We start from the raw sequence: 13,869 nt of genomic DNA, 5'->3' as shown, positions 1-13,869 counted from the left end.
TATAAAATTTAAAATGTTACTCTGCATTTTGAATGTAGTCACCAATGTTGCCCAGACTGTGAGAGGGCACAGACCGGGCTGAGGGATTCCCTCCCCCGCCAGTGCACAAATTTTTGTTCACCGGGCCTCTAGTAACATATAAGAAATTATAACTAATGTTTATTTAGTGTTTATTGTGTGTACGATCTTGTTCTCAGTGTTTTATATGTATTAACTTATTTAATTATTACAATAACCCTAAAAAGTAAGTACTGTTATTATCCCCCCTTTACTAAGAATATACTGAGGCACCAAGAATTTAAGTAAACCTCCCAAGATCACATGGCTGTTACGTAACACAACTCGATGTTAGAATACTGATAGTCTAGATTGATGGTTCATGTTTTTATCCATTATGATACACTGACCTTTGTAGAAAGTCCTTATTCTTGTTTACAGAAGAGGACTTGAATTAAATATTGGATATTTAACAGCTGCCTTTCAAATGCTCCTTACGTGCTAGGCACAGGGCTAGTCACATTGAATGAATGCAGGATGAATAAACCATATGGAATTCTCTGAATGGATCACCCCTGGAATTGTGTGTTGTGGTTACCCTTGGAAGCACCTTTCAATAACTCATAATGAAATGAGGTATAGATTGATAATTTCCCCAAGATTATATACAGTACTAGCAAATGGTAAATTTTTGGAATTAAACACCAATCTACCTGACATCAAAACCTCATGCTCTTGTGTATCTGCTTGTGTGTGTGATTTAACAAACTAACTTTTAAAAATAAATGGCTTTATTTAAAAGAAGAAGAAAAAGGAAACCACTGAACCACTACACTAAATTGCTTCAGTTGCTTTCAGGCTTCAACTCCTTAGTAAAGAAAAAAGGTGTCTTTTAGGTTGTGATATTGTAGAAGAAAATGTGGTGCCATCTTGTCGAGTTCTCTTTAGGATGATCCTATAGCAGGAGTGGGCAAACTTTTTGACTCGAGGGCCACAATGTTTTCTTAAACTGGACCAGAGGGCCGGAACAAAAGCATGGATGGAGTATTTGTGTGAACTAATCTAAATTCAAAGTAAACGTCATTACATAAAAGGGTACGGTCTTTTTTTTCAATAGTTTTATTCATTTCAAACAGGCCGGATCCGGCCCGCGGGCCGTAGTTTGCCCACGGCTATCCTATAGATTCTCTGCAAATACCTCTTTTCCTGTCCACCACTCACTCCCAAACTTGCTTTATCATTTCATTCTGTATTTCAATCGTAAGAGGAGATACAGGGAAGCTCAGTTCGGTAAGTTAAATGTTGAGCATAAGATATGGTTGATTCTGTCAATTTGCTTTTCAGACCACACTCCACACTCAGAAAGAAAGTGCAAGAGATATGATGACAAATTTAATTTAGAATTAAAAAATAATTCTTTCCCAGTCTGTTCAGCTCTGTGTTTGAGGTGAACTTTGCCTTGGGTTACATTTGTGGGGCTCTCCATTCTGGAAATAGATGGAATTTTTGGAAGTGCCTCAACAGCCTTTTCAACTTCTCCTTCAGCCTTTGAAAGGGAGCACTCTTTGGGGGGAAAATGAGCAGATGGAGCCTAAAGCAGTTGGCCAAATTTCTATAAAACTTCTATTACTTGACTCTGCGTCATCAGCTGGAGCATCTGTCAGGAGGTAGAGTTATGCTTCTGTGTGTCTCTCCTTTGACAATTAATCACACCTCACCTCCATTTCTCACTGCTCAGCATGTTGTCTTTTGCAAAACCTGGTGCCAAAAGATTTCAGTGACTGATGTAATTTAAGAAAGATACTACAACAATAGCATTTTGTGATCCTGTGAGCAAAGAAAGACTTCACTGGAAGAGAAGCTGACATTTGTTTGGTTATTGCTGACAAGAAGACTATGTAGAGTTAGTCACTTATCTCAAGGGAATTAAAATCTATGATGACATCTCAGTAGAGAAAAAAAACACACTAATATGCTATGAAAACTCCATATCATCTCCTCCATCATTCTGACTTATTTCCTGTCAGCTTATATTCAAATGTGTATATATAGTGAAGGAAATCCATCATTTATTCTGCCATGTGTCATTATTATCACATGAGATGCCTGTGTCAGAGGTCAAGTGTTCAAATACAACAGTATTTGTAATATTGTCTGGATCAATTAAGACAGTGATTTATGTGCCCATGACTAGGCTTTAGCCAAAATGATGGAAGAAATGACAGGAGATATGCTCTACCTAGAGCATTCATAGTCATAACAATGAAACCATTAATCATGATGTAGACATAGTCTGTTCAAGTAGAATATTGTAAGACTTTTCAGGGATAGAATTAATAACTCCACTTTATAGGTAAAAACCAGGTTATATTTTGTATCCTGGACTACTAACAATTCATATAGCATTCTGGATACAATATCAATGACCGCAATTTCTTTAGCCAAAGTCATGAAATTTTCTTTTATTTTGTTCATTAGATTCCACATATGAGAAATCATGTGATTCTTATCTTTCTCTGACTGGCGTATTTCGCTTAGCATAATACTCTCCAGGTCCATCCATGGTGTTGCAAATGGTTAGAGCAAAGTCATGAAATTTTAAATGTTTCTACTCAACACTGGACCAGTCCAACAGGAGCTATGTATGGATTAAGCTAAGCCAATGAGCTCTCCATCCTACATCAGAATTAGAAACTCACGTGGCGTCCCAGGGGATGGGGCCAAGCAGAGTATTCAGTTTTATTTTTCTTCCTCTCTTTGCCAAACCCTGTCACTTTGCTGTTGTTTCTTATTGTGGTTTTGTTTGTGTGTTTGAGAGGAAATTTATTTTCTTGAGCTGATTTTGGAACAGGGAGGATGTTTATGGGAAAGGAAAACAAGAACAGAAGCTGTCCGTGGAAAATATATGAAGTCTTCAGTAAGAAGGGTGAGCGTCTGTGAGATTTGAACCAAGACTGCTCCCTCTTTTCCTCCCTCCCAGCCCAGGTGGAGATTGTCCTCATGACTGGTGCAGCCAAGAACACAGATCCCCTTCTTGCCCCAGCTCCTACCAGGGCTCTCTTCCCTGCTTGAGAAGGATACGAGTGCTTCTCATCATGCCCCTAGCTACTTGCTGCTAAGGCTAAGCATCAGGGGATTGCTAATGAGAGGTGTGACTCCTTCTGCCACACAACCCCTACTTATGGACTGGAGACTACTTTGGGTGGTAAGCACTGAAAATACTGGGATCCTGACTGTATTTGCCACAGCTCCGGAGAGTGTGGTTTCCTGTCAGGAGAGACAAGCTGAGAGGAACTTGGCTGCTGCCCCCTCTACTGAGTGTGCAGCTTCTAGAGGGGGCTGGTCATGCAGAGAGAAGCCTGTCATTCTCACTACTCCCAGCTCCACAGCCCTGGCTAAGAGACTTTGTCTCTGGGGAGAATCAGGCCATAACATAGCTTCTAATCTCTCCCCAAAGGAAGTAACTTTCTTTGTAAGAAGTTCAAGTCTAAGCAACCTAAAGAATACTGGAGTTTGTGGTGAAAGGCAATTGGGAGAAGATTCTTGGATTTAATGAAGATATAACTTGGACCTTAGGCTGACAAGTTTGCATGAGAGAACTGGAGAAAAAGATAACTGGGAGAAGTCTAACCCGGATTAGAGCAATTATCAAACACTGACCACAGAATCTATTTCTTCAAAAAAGCCACCGTTTGACTGGACCAGTTTCTAGAACAATATAGGTATGCCTTGTTTTATAGTGTTCTGCTTTATTGTGCTTCACAAATATTGTATTTATTTATTTTTACAAATTGAAGACAAGATCCTTCATCAACAAAAAGATGATGATGCTTTTTACTCCAATGCACTGCTTTATTGTGGTGGTCTGAAACCTAACCTACAATATCTCAGAGATATTGCCCATATATGCCTCAGAGTATTGCTGAAAACAATAGAGCAAGCAGCTGGCAATTAATGGAGTTTAACAGCTGGGTGTGGTCAGTGAAAGAGAGGAAGAGAGCTTTTATCCAAGGGTAACTAAGGTGACTTCTTGAAGAGCAACAGCAGAGGTTTAACATTTTGTGTGTGTTAGGTGCAAGGGAACAGACTACACTAAAATAATCCAACCAGTCACAAAACAAATAAAAAACAAGTGACAATAACAAGCCCTGGAAGGAGGGTAACCAGTATCCAGAATTTCTGCACTGCTAGTATATTATCTAAAATGCTCAGTTTCCAAAAACGTTTACAAGGTATGCAAAGAAACCAGCAAAAGAGAAAAGCACAAACAAACAACAGAAACTCTGAGAGTCCAGATTTCACATATGCTTTTTCACATATACTTTTCAGTTCCACAATACCATTTGGTGGTTTTTTTTTAATCATTTATTTCTCCTTATTAATATTCTCAGTTTGAGAGAACCTTGTCATCATACCTCCCTTTACCTCTTTAATCAGGCTTTGCTTTAGTTTTGCCAACCTATTTGTAATGGCTGCTTTGGAGTCTTTCATGTGAATCTGATCTCTCTGGTGCTCTAGGCATTCTTCTCAAAATACAGAGCCAAGAGGAAGACGGATTACCCTAATTAGATTTTGACCAGAACTCATAGACATGCTAGCATTCTGTTACTTTATAACTATGAGCCTACTTTATCATCTAGTTTTATTTCTCTATGGAGCTAAAGTCTACAATTCTACTACAATTCCCAACATCAAATTCATTCAACAATATTTTCATGTTCTGTTACATTGTTGAAGCTTTTCTGTCAACTTCTCTCCTTGGCTACTTCATAGGCTACAAATTCAGAATTTTCTCACTACCTACATTAAATATGAGCTCTCACTGAATATGTTTTAAAAAGTGCCAACAAAGCATGATTTTTTCAGATATACTGGATGTCATTCCTTTAGGAAGCCCAAGCCTGGTAACTCCAAGTGAAATACACATGGGGATTTCTATAAAATATATTTAAAATCGAGATTTATTTTATTTATAAATATTAGGTTAAAATACTAAAATTATGTTTAAGTCCTTTATCCATTTTGGGTTTATTTTTGCTTATGGTGTAAGTTGATGGTCTAGTTTCATTTTTTTGCAAGTATCTGTCCAATTTTCCCAGCACCATTTATTGAAGAGACTGTCTTGATTCCATTGTATGGTCTTGTCTCCTTTGTCAAATATTAATTGAGCATAATGGCTGTGTCGATTTCTGGGTTCTCTGTACTGTTCCACTGGTCTATATGTCTGTTCTTGTGTCAGTACCAGGCAGTTTTGAGAACAGTAGCTTTGTAGTATAGCTTGATATCTGGTATTGTGATCCCTCCAATATTGTTCTTCTTTCTCAAGATTGCTGCAGCTATTCGAGATCTTTTTTTTATTCCAGATAAATTTTTGGAGAAAATGGGACTACATAAAAATAAAAAGTTTCTGCACATCCAAAGATTTCATCAACAAAACAACAAGAAAGCCCACTGCATGGGAGAACATATTTGCCAATGTTATGTCCAATAAGGGCTTAATCTCCAACATTTACAGGGAACTCATACAACTTAACAAAAGGAAGATAAACAACCCAATCAAAAAATGGGCAAATGACCTAAATAGACACTTTTCAAAAGAGGACATTCAGAAAGCCAAGAGACATATGAAAATGTCTCTTGATTAGTGCTCAAGGTCACTAATCATCTGAGAGATGCAAATCAAAACAACAATGAGGTACCATCTTACACCTGTCAGAATGGCTATCATCAACAAATCAACAAACGACAAGTGCTGGAGAGGATGTGGAGAAAAAGGAACCCTCTTGCACTGCTGGTGGGAATGCGGACTGGTACAGCCACTGTGGAAAACAGGATGGCATTTTCTCAAAAAATTAAAAATGAAACTGCCATTTGACCCAGTAATACCACTTCTAGGAATATATCCCAAGAAACCAGAAACACCAATCAGAAAGGATATATGCACCCCTATGTTCATAGCAGCACAATTTATAATACCTAAGATTTGGAAACAGCCTAAGTGCCCATCAGCAAATGAGTGGATTAAAAAACTGTGGAACATCTACACAATGGAACACTACGCTGCTATAAAAAAGAAGGAACTCTTACCATTTGCAACAGCATGGATGGAACTGGAGAGCATTATGCTAAGTGAAATAAGCCAGTCAGTGAAAGAAAAATACCACATGATCTCACTCATTTATGGTTAACAAAAATAGATACAGAGGCAGAGAAGCATCTGTAATACTTCAAACATAAAGAATTAAATTAAAAACAAACAGAACAAAATTTTTACATTGGCATACATAGTACAATAAATAAGTGCTAAGATTATTGTAAAATGAAATGGACAAAATAAATATTCAATATAATTTCCCATCGATGAGAATTTCACAATAAATTCAGTTCACTTTGTATTATAGAAGTGCTTATTGGATCTATTCATCCTCACATAAAGCACATGAACTCAAGTTACCAAATAGTTATTTGGGGGGAGATTTTTAAAAATGCTTCAAAAGATTTTTTTTTTGAATTTACAATATGGATAAAGCGGGAAAAATTCAGAAACTGTTTTCTGAAGAAGATAAACGATACAAATGTTAGTGTGATGCCATCCGTGCACTTCAGTTTTATATAGAAAGTTGTTCAAACTGCCAACTTATTCTTGGTGGGTTAGCAAAAAACATTACATGAATTTATTTTAGGATGTAAGCATATTTATATACTTAGTTTTGAAAATTCTAGTGTTCTTTTCCCCCGTGACAGTCAAGACTGGGGCTTACCTATAACCAAGATGTTTCAGCATGCTCCCATGTTTGCTTTTATAAGTATGCAAGTAAGTGCGGTCTTGAAAAAAAATATATTCCCATTCCTACCCCTTTCCAACTACACACATTTCAAGCTACTATGGACTTTAATAATCTGTTCACTTTATACAGGAAAATTATCACTTGTCATACTATAAATGTGAGTGGCTGCCATGAATTAGCTTGCATAAGAGTAAGCTAAACCTCAGCAATGTAGTCTCTGGGAAACCCTTGCAGAACGATAGCTATTCTGGTCTGAGGAGTCAGTTCCTATTCTTTGACCTTAGATTGAAATTTCCTTTAGCATACATAACATGTTGCTATTGCAGCATATTTTTGCATCAACCCTTCTTTATGTTCCCATTTAAACTTCAAAACAGCCCTGTGGTTGACATTGTATCAGATTTGCAAATGTGTTCAGCTATGGAGCTGCAAGAAGAACCTGGTTCTTGAAATTGGCAATATACTCTTAGCCAATGCCCTGTGAATTTAGATTCTACCAATTTATGTAGACTACTAGGAAATTTTACTACAGGTAAACTTGGAATTTCATTACCACACTTATGTCACTACTAGAGGCCCAGTGCATGAAGTTTGTGCACGGGTAGGGTCTCTAGGCCTGGCTCGCGATCAGAGCCAATCTGGGGGGGCGGCCTGTGGGGTGATCAGGAGGACCCCGCTGGCACCTGCCTTGCCTGGCCTGGGGCCTGCAGGCAGGGGGCAGCTCCTGCGTTGAGCATAGGCCTCCTGGTGGTCAGTGAGCATCATAGCAACCAGTTGTTCCACTGGTCATTCTGCCATTTGGTCGATTTGCATATTAGGCTTTTATTATATAGGACTAGAGGCCTGATGCATGGAATTTGTGCAAGGGGCTCAGCCCTTGCAGCCACGGAGTCTTACCTTGGCCCTCAGAGCCCCGGCTTCATCCGGAAGGTCGTTTGGAAGGACATCCGGAAGGTCATTCGGCTTTCTGGTCTAATTAGCATATTACACTTTTATTATTATAGATAGGCCGCTATTGTCCTAAATGCTAATGCGTACCATTGTGCACTGGCCAGACAGGCTACTTGAATGTAAACAGGTCATGTTTACTCATGGAAATGCTGCTGGCATCTTCCTAGGTCAGTGATGGTGAACCTTTTGAGCTCGGCATGTCAGCATTTTAAAAAACCCTAACTTAACTCTAGTGCCGTGTCACATTTAGAAATTTTTTGATATTTGAAACCATAGTAAAACAAAGACTTATATTTTTGATATTTATTTTATATATTTAAATGCCATCTAACAAAGAAAAATCAACCAAAAAAATGAGTTCACGTATCACCTCTGACACGCGTGTCGTAGGTTCGCCATCACTGTCCTAGGTTGAAACAATTTCAGCTTCAGTTTTAAGGGAGGTTGTCAACTCCTTATGGCACTGTTGAAGATGTAATTAGCAGCAGTGATGATATTCTTCAGTGGCAGGTTAACTAGATATTAAAATGTTCAATATTAAGTAACAAAACCCAATAATAAACAAAGTATTTGAACAGTAAAATCAGCATTTTTAAGTGTATATTCAGTGAATCTTGACAAATGTTTATAATCTTATAACCACTACTAAAAGTAAGTAATGGAACACTTGATTCTCTCCAAAAGATTTACCAATAATGCTTTGCATTTAGTTCATTCTCCCCATTCCCAGTTCTTGGCAACTGCTGATCTACTTTCAGTTTTCATAATTTTTCCTTTTCAAGAATATCATATGAATGGAGTCATAGAATATGTAGCTTTCTGTGTCTGAATTCTCTGACTCAACTTCAAATACTTAAAAGATTCACATTGTTTCATGTTATCAGTAGTTCATTACTTTGTATTGCTAAGTACTATTCCATTGTATGGATGTACCTAGTTTATTCAGCTATTCACCAGTTAATAGGTTGTTTTCAGTTTTGGTGAATATAAATAAAGCTGCAATGAACATTTATATGTTGACATATATTTCCATTTATCTTGGATAAATGAAAAGGTGGTAATATAAAGAACTTGCACAACTCAACATTAAGAAAACAAGCAACCCAATGAATACTGGGCAAAAAGTGTGAATAAGCATTTTAGCAAGGAAGATAAACAAAATGTGAGCATATAAAATTAGTATATGTAAAGATGTCCAACATATTTACAGGAGGCTCCAGCCAGGAGGCTCAATTGGTTGGAGCATCGTCCATACACCAAAAATGGTTGCGGGTTTGATTTCCAGTGAGGGCACATACCTAGGTTGCAGTTTCAATCTCCGGTCCAGGCATGTACAGGAGGCAACTAATCGATGTTTTTCTCTTACATCAATATTTCTCTCTCTCCCTCTTCCCCCTCCTCTCTCTCTAAAATCAATAAACATATCTTCAGGTGAAGATTAAAAAAATGAAATTCAATATCATTAGTCATTAAGGAAATGCAAATTGAAACTGCAGGATACTACTATACAGCTACTAGAGTAACTAAAATTAGCATGGCCAAATACTAATTTGAATACAGAACAACTGAAACTTTCATATGTTTCTGAAGGGAATGCAAAATGGTAGAGCTACTTTGAAAAACAGTTTGACACTTTCTTATAAAATTAAATGTACACTCTCCCAGTCAATTTTCCTACAATTACTTTAAGCAAATGGCTCCACCTAGTGTATATATGGAAAGAAATGCCTGTAAAATCTAAATTTACAATTAATTTAGAAGATTTGCAGCATGTCTATTTTTAACCTTTTTTTTAGACATTCATATTTTATTTTGAATTTAATTTCTGTGTGGTAGTTTATGACTCGAGGTTTTAAAAAATCCCAAAGAATAATCAAATGTATAAAATAAAATCTTTCCACATACTTTTTCTTTTTTAAAAAATATCACATGGGCTCACTGGCATGGCTCAGTGGTCGAGTGTTGACCTATGAACCAGGAGATCATGTTTCAATTCCTGGTTAGGGCACATGACTGGGTTGTAGGCTGGATCCCCAGTGTGGGGCGTGCAATGATTCTCTCTCATCATTGATGTTTCTATCTTTCTCTCTCTCTCCCATCCTCTCTGAAATCAATTAAAAATATTTTTAAAATATAGCACAAATATATATATTATTGTGGTAAACTATATAGAACATAAAATGTACCATTTTGGCCATTTTTAAGTGTACAGTCCAGTAACATTGAGTACATTCACATTGTTGTGTAACCATCGCCACTATCCATCTCCAGAACTTTTCATCATTTCAAGCTAAACCTGTAACCATTAAACATTAACTCCCCAGACCCTAGTTACCTCTATTCTGCTTTCTGTCTCTGAATCTGAAGAATTATATTTTTTCCAGATTTATTGAGATATAATTAACATATAATATTATGTAAGTTTAAGATGTAAATGTGTTGATTTATATACTTATATGTTGCAAAATAATTACCACCATAATATTAGCTAACAGCGGTTCTCAACCTGTGGGTCGCAACCATTGGAAAACACGTATAGCATATCAGATATTTACCTTACTATTCATAACAGTAGCAAAATTACAGTTATGAAGTAGCAACGAAAATAATTTTATGGTTGGGGGTCACCACAACATGAGGAACTGTATTAAAGGGGTCACGGCATTAGGAAGGTTGAGGACCACTGATTCATCACATCATATAACCACTTCTTTCTTGTGCCACATATTGTTTTCTTAATAGAAGAAAGAGTAAGGGAGGAAAATGCTATATAATTTTGGGTAAATCCCAGACATAGAATAATTAAAGGAAAACTGATAACTTGGAATAAAGTACTAAGCAAACAAGAATCTCCTATGCTTCTACATTAAAGGAATTCATTTTTAATGTGAGTAGCAGTATTAGTATATAAAATTACTATATAGGGCAGTGTTGGCGAACCTTTTGAGCTCGGCCTGTCAGCATTTTGAAAAACCCAAACTTAACTCTGGTGCCGTGTCACATATAGAAATTTTTTGATATTTGCAACCATAGTAAAACAAAGACTTATATTTTTCATATTTATTTTATATATTTAAATGCTATTTAACAAAGAAAAATCAACCAAAAAGTGAGTTCGCGTGTCATTTCTGACACGCGTGTCATAGGTCCACCATCACTGATACAGGGAGATGGTTGCACTGAGCCGGCACAGCCATGGGTGAACCTGAGAGGGGGCGGTGAAGGATTTAGAAAAGACAGACAAGAGAATAAAGCTGGGTCTGGGTGGGACGCTGCTCTCTGATGGAGAGACAGTGCCACAGCGTGTAAGCTGTCTCTTTATTTTATAGCCAGATTCCAGGAGGCGAAGTAAGGGTGTGGTTACAACATTCTTGAAGGTTTTGAATCTACTCAGTTACATGCACCTGATCAAGCTTTGTTTACTTGCTGCACCTTCCGCAGCCCATATCACTCAGCCACATGGGGCTACAGGTTTAGACCATAAGGTCAAACTTACAACTGTAGCCTTGGGCTATAATTGTGCTTGGACTTGCACGTGGTTTTGCCAGGAGAGGATCGTGTCCTCTCATTAGTCCCAGGCTTGAACCTGTCCAAACACTGTAGCCTCTTTGCACAGATGGTTATATAGTTCTCGGGTTTACTAGATTATTCATTAATGTTTTTCATTTATCCTTTAAATTTTAATTCAGAATTTAACATGTTCTAGGCATAATACTAGGCCTACCAGATACAAAGATAAATATAAGGCATAGTTCCTATTTTCTAGAAGTTCATGTACTGTGGGTCTGAAAGTAACAACACATAAAAATAAAATACAAATTAAATCAAAAGCACGAAAAATAAAACCACATTCTACAAACAGTGGTTGAATCGTAGATACATGGATTCTCAAAAGTACTTACTGCCCTAGCCTATTTGGCTCAGTGGATAGAGCATTGGCCTGTGGACTGAAGAATTGGAGTTCGATTCTGGTCAAGGACACATGCCTGGATTGTGGGCTCAATCCCCAGTAGGGGTGTGCAGGAAGGAGGCAGCCAGTCAATGATTCTCTCTCATCATTGATGTTTCTCTCTCTCTCTCTCTCTCTCTCTCTCTCCCTTCCTCTCTAAAATAAATAAAAATATGCATATTTTTCTAATAGAAATAGGACACAAAATTCCCTCGTATTAATACAGGACGTCAGAGAGAAACAATAGTGTAAGCCTTTGGAATGCCATTCTTGCCTTTGGGCATGCTCTCATCAGTGGCCAGCTATTCTATTGTTTTTCTAAGACTTGCTACAACCAGGACCTGTTTTTATTCTCAGTTTAATGTTGGTCATCCCAGATGGTTGGAAAGCTTCATGCTTCTTATGTCTCCTGTCAGCATGGGCGCCTGAAGGGTAGTACCAGCCACGATCATGATGGCATTCCCACTGCGGCCATGAGAATTCAAGATGTTTCTCATCTTATTTAAAGATGGATTGTTTAAATTATTTGCTATATTGCCTATGTTTAATTTTACAGACTATGCTAAGTACCTAGAGCATATTAAAAATATTAACTTTATTAAAGAATATTTCTTTTTTATAGTATGTCAATTTACATAATAAACTACGCAGTGCAGTTTTGATTCAGGTCTTAAAATAGCTTTAAAAAGTATGCAATTCTAAGTTTTTAGATAATAATTCTATAATCTGTTAATAGAAACTTTCCATGTATATTAAGCTATAAATTACAGAAGATTTTAACTATAAATGTTTACCCTATTTTATATACGAATTTGTGTCCATTTCGTGGTAAAAATACTCTATGAAAACAATGAACAGATTCTAATAGGCTGTAGACCCAACGTGTGTGGCGACATTGGTTATTTCTGTTCTTAGGGACTGTGGCTTAGATGTGGCTATATCCTGTTTCAACTCCTTTAATGGAAAGGAGTTTGTAACCTAATGAATTTAGGTTTTACAAATTTTCTCCCCCAAAGGAAATCAGTATATATTTCATTACAGCCCCCTTACAACATTCTGGTGATGTAAGAGGCAAAACTTGCTTTCCACAACTTAAAAATGAGGAAACTCATGTCCGTTGAAGTGAAGTGGTTTAACAGAAGTCATTTAGAGGAACAGGTCTGACTCTCTTACCTCTATTTCCCTTTCCACTCACTCAAACTGCATTCTTCGCACAATATAGATCCATAGCAGTCTCTATTTTGTGTCTTTAGTCCCAGAGTTTCTGATTATTTAAATTCTGCAAGTCAATGTGCAGTAAAGATGATGCTGTTTAAGAGACTGAGTTTTCTTCACCTATTTTATAAAGCAGTGTTTTGGAGGTAATCAGCATTCTCCTAAAGTTTTAAATTTAAATTTAAAACACATATGAGTTTTGACACATATGAGTTTTCCTTTTGTTTATGTCTGCTTGGTCATTAAAATTATCATCTGCCTTTTCCTTACCAGTGACAGAAGAGAGGCATCATCCTAAATGGGTTTAGTAGGACAGTTCTATATTTAACACATATGCAGTCATTTTATGGGGGTTCTTAGTCTAATAGCTGAAAGTGCCTTATAATAATTTCTATCTCATTTTTTAAAATTTTATTGCAATGAATAACTGAGTGACTACTACTTCAAAACTATTTAAATATTATAAGTGTGACATTGTCATTAAATTTGGTCCATTATATTCCAGAACTTAAAATACAGGCATACCTAGGATATAATACTATGTGTTCAGTTTCAGACCACTACAATAAAGGGAATATCACAATAAAGTGAGTCACGTGAACTTTTTGGTTTCCTGGTGCATATAAAATTTATTTTTGCCCTCTACAATACTCTATTAAGTATACAATAGCATTATGTCTTAATTTAAAAATACTTTATTGCGAGAGAAATCAAGATGGCGGCATAGGTTAACGCTGGAGATTGCTGCCTCGAACAACCACTTCAAAAATAAAACTAAAAGACAGAACGGACATCACCCAGAACCACAGGAATGCTGGCTGAGTGGAAGTCCTACAACTAGGAGGAAAGAGAATATCATACCCAGACTCAGAGGAGGCACAGTGCTGACGTGAAATACTCAGGTGCGGAGTGCGCACGGAGCGGGCTGGCGGCAGAGGGGCGCGGTTGTTGTTTTCAACCCGGAGGGAG

This window comes from Myotis davidii, unplaced genomic scaffold, assembly GCF_000327345.1.
Source record: "Myotis davidii unplaced genomic scaffold, ASM32734v1 scaffold473, whole genome shotgun sequence".
Taxonomy (NCBI): Eukaryota; Metazoa; Chordata; class Mammalia; order Chiroptera; family Vespertilionidae; genus Myotis; species Myotis davidii.
Note: the sequence above shows the minus strand (reverse complement) of the source record.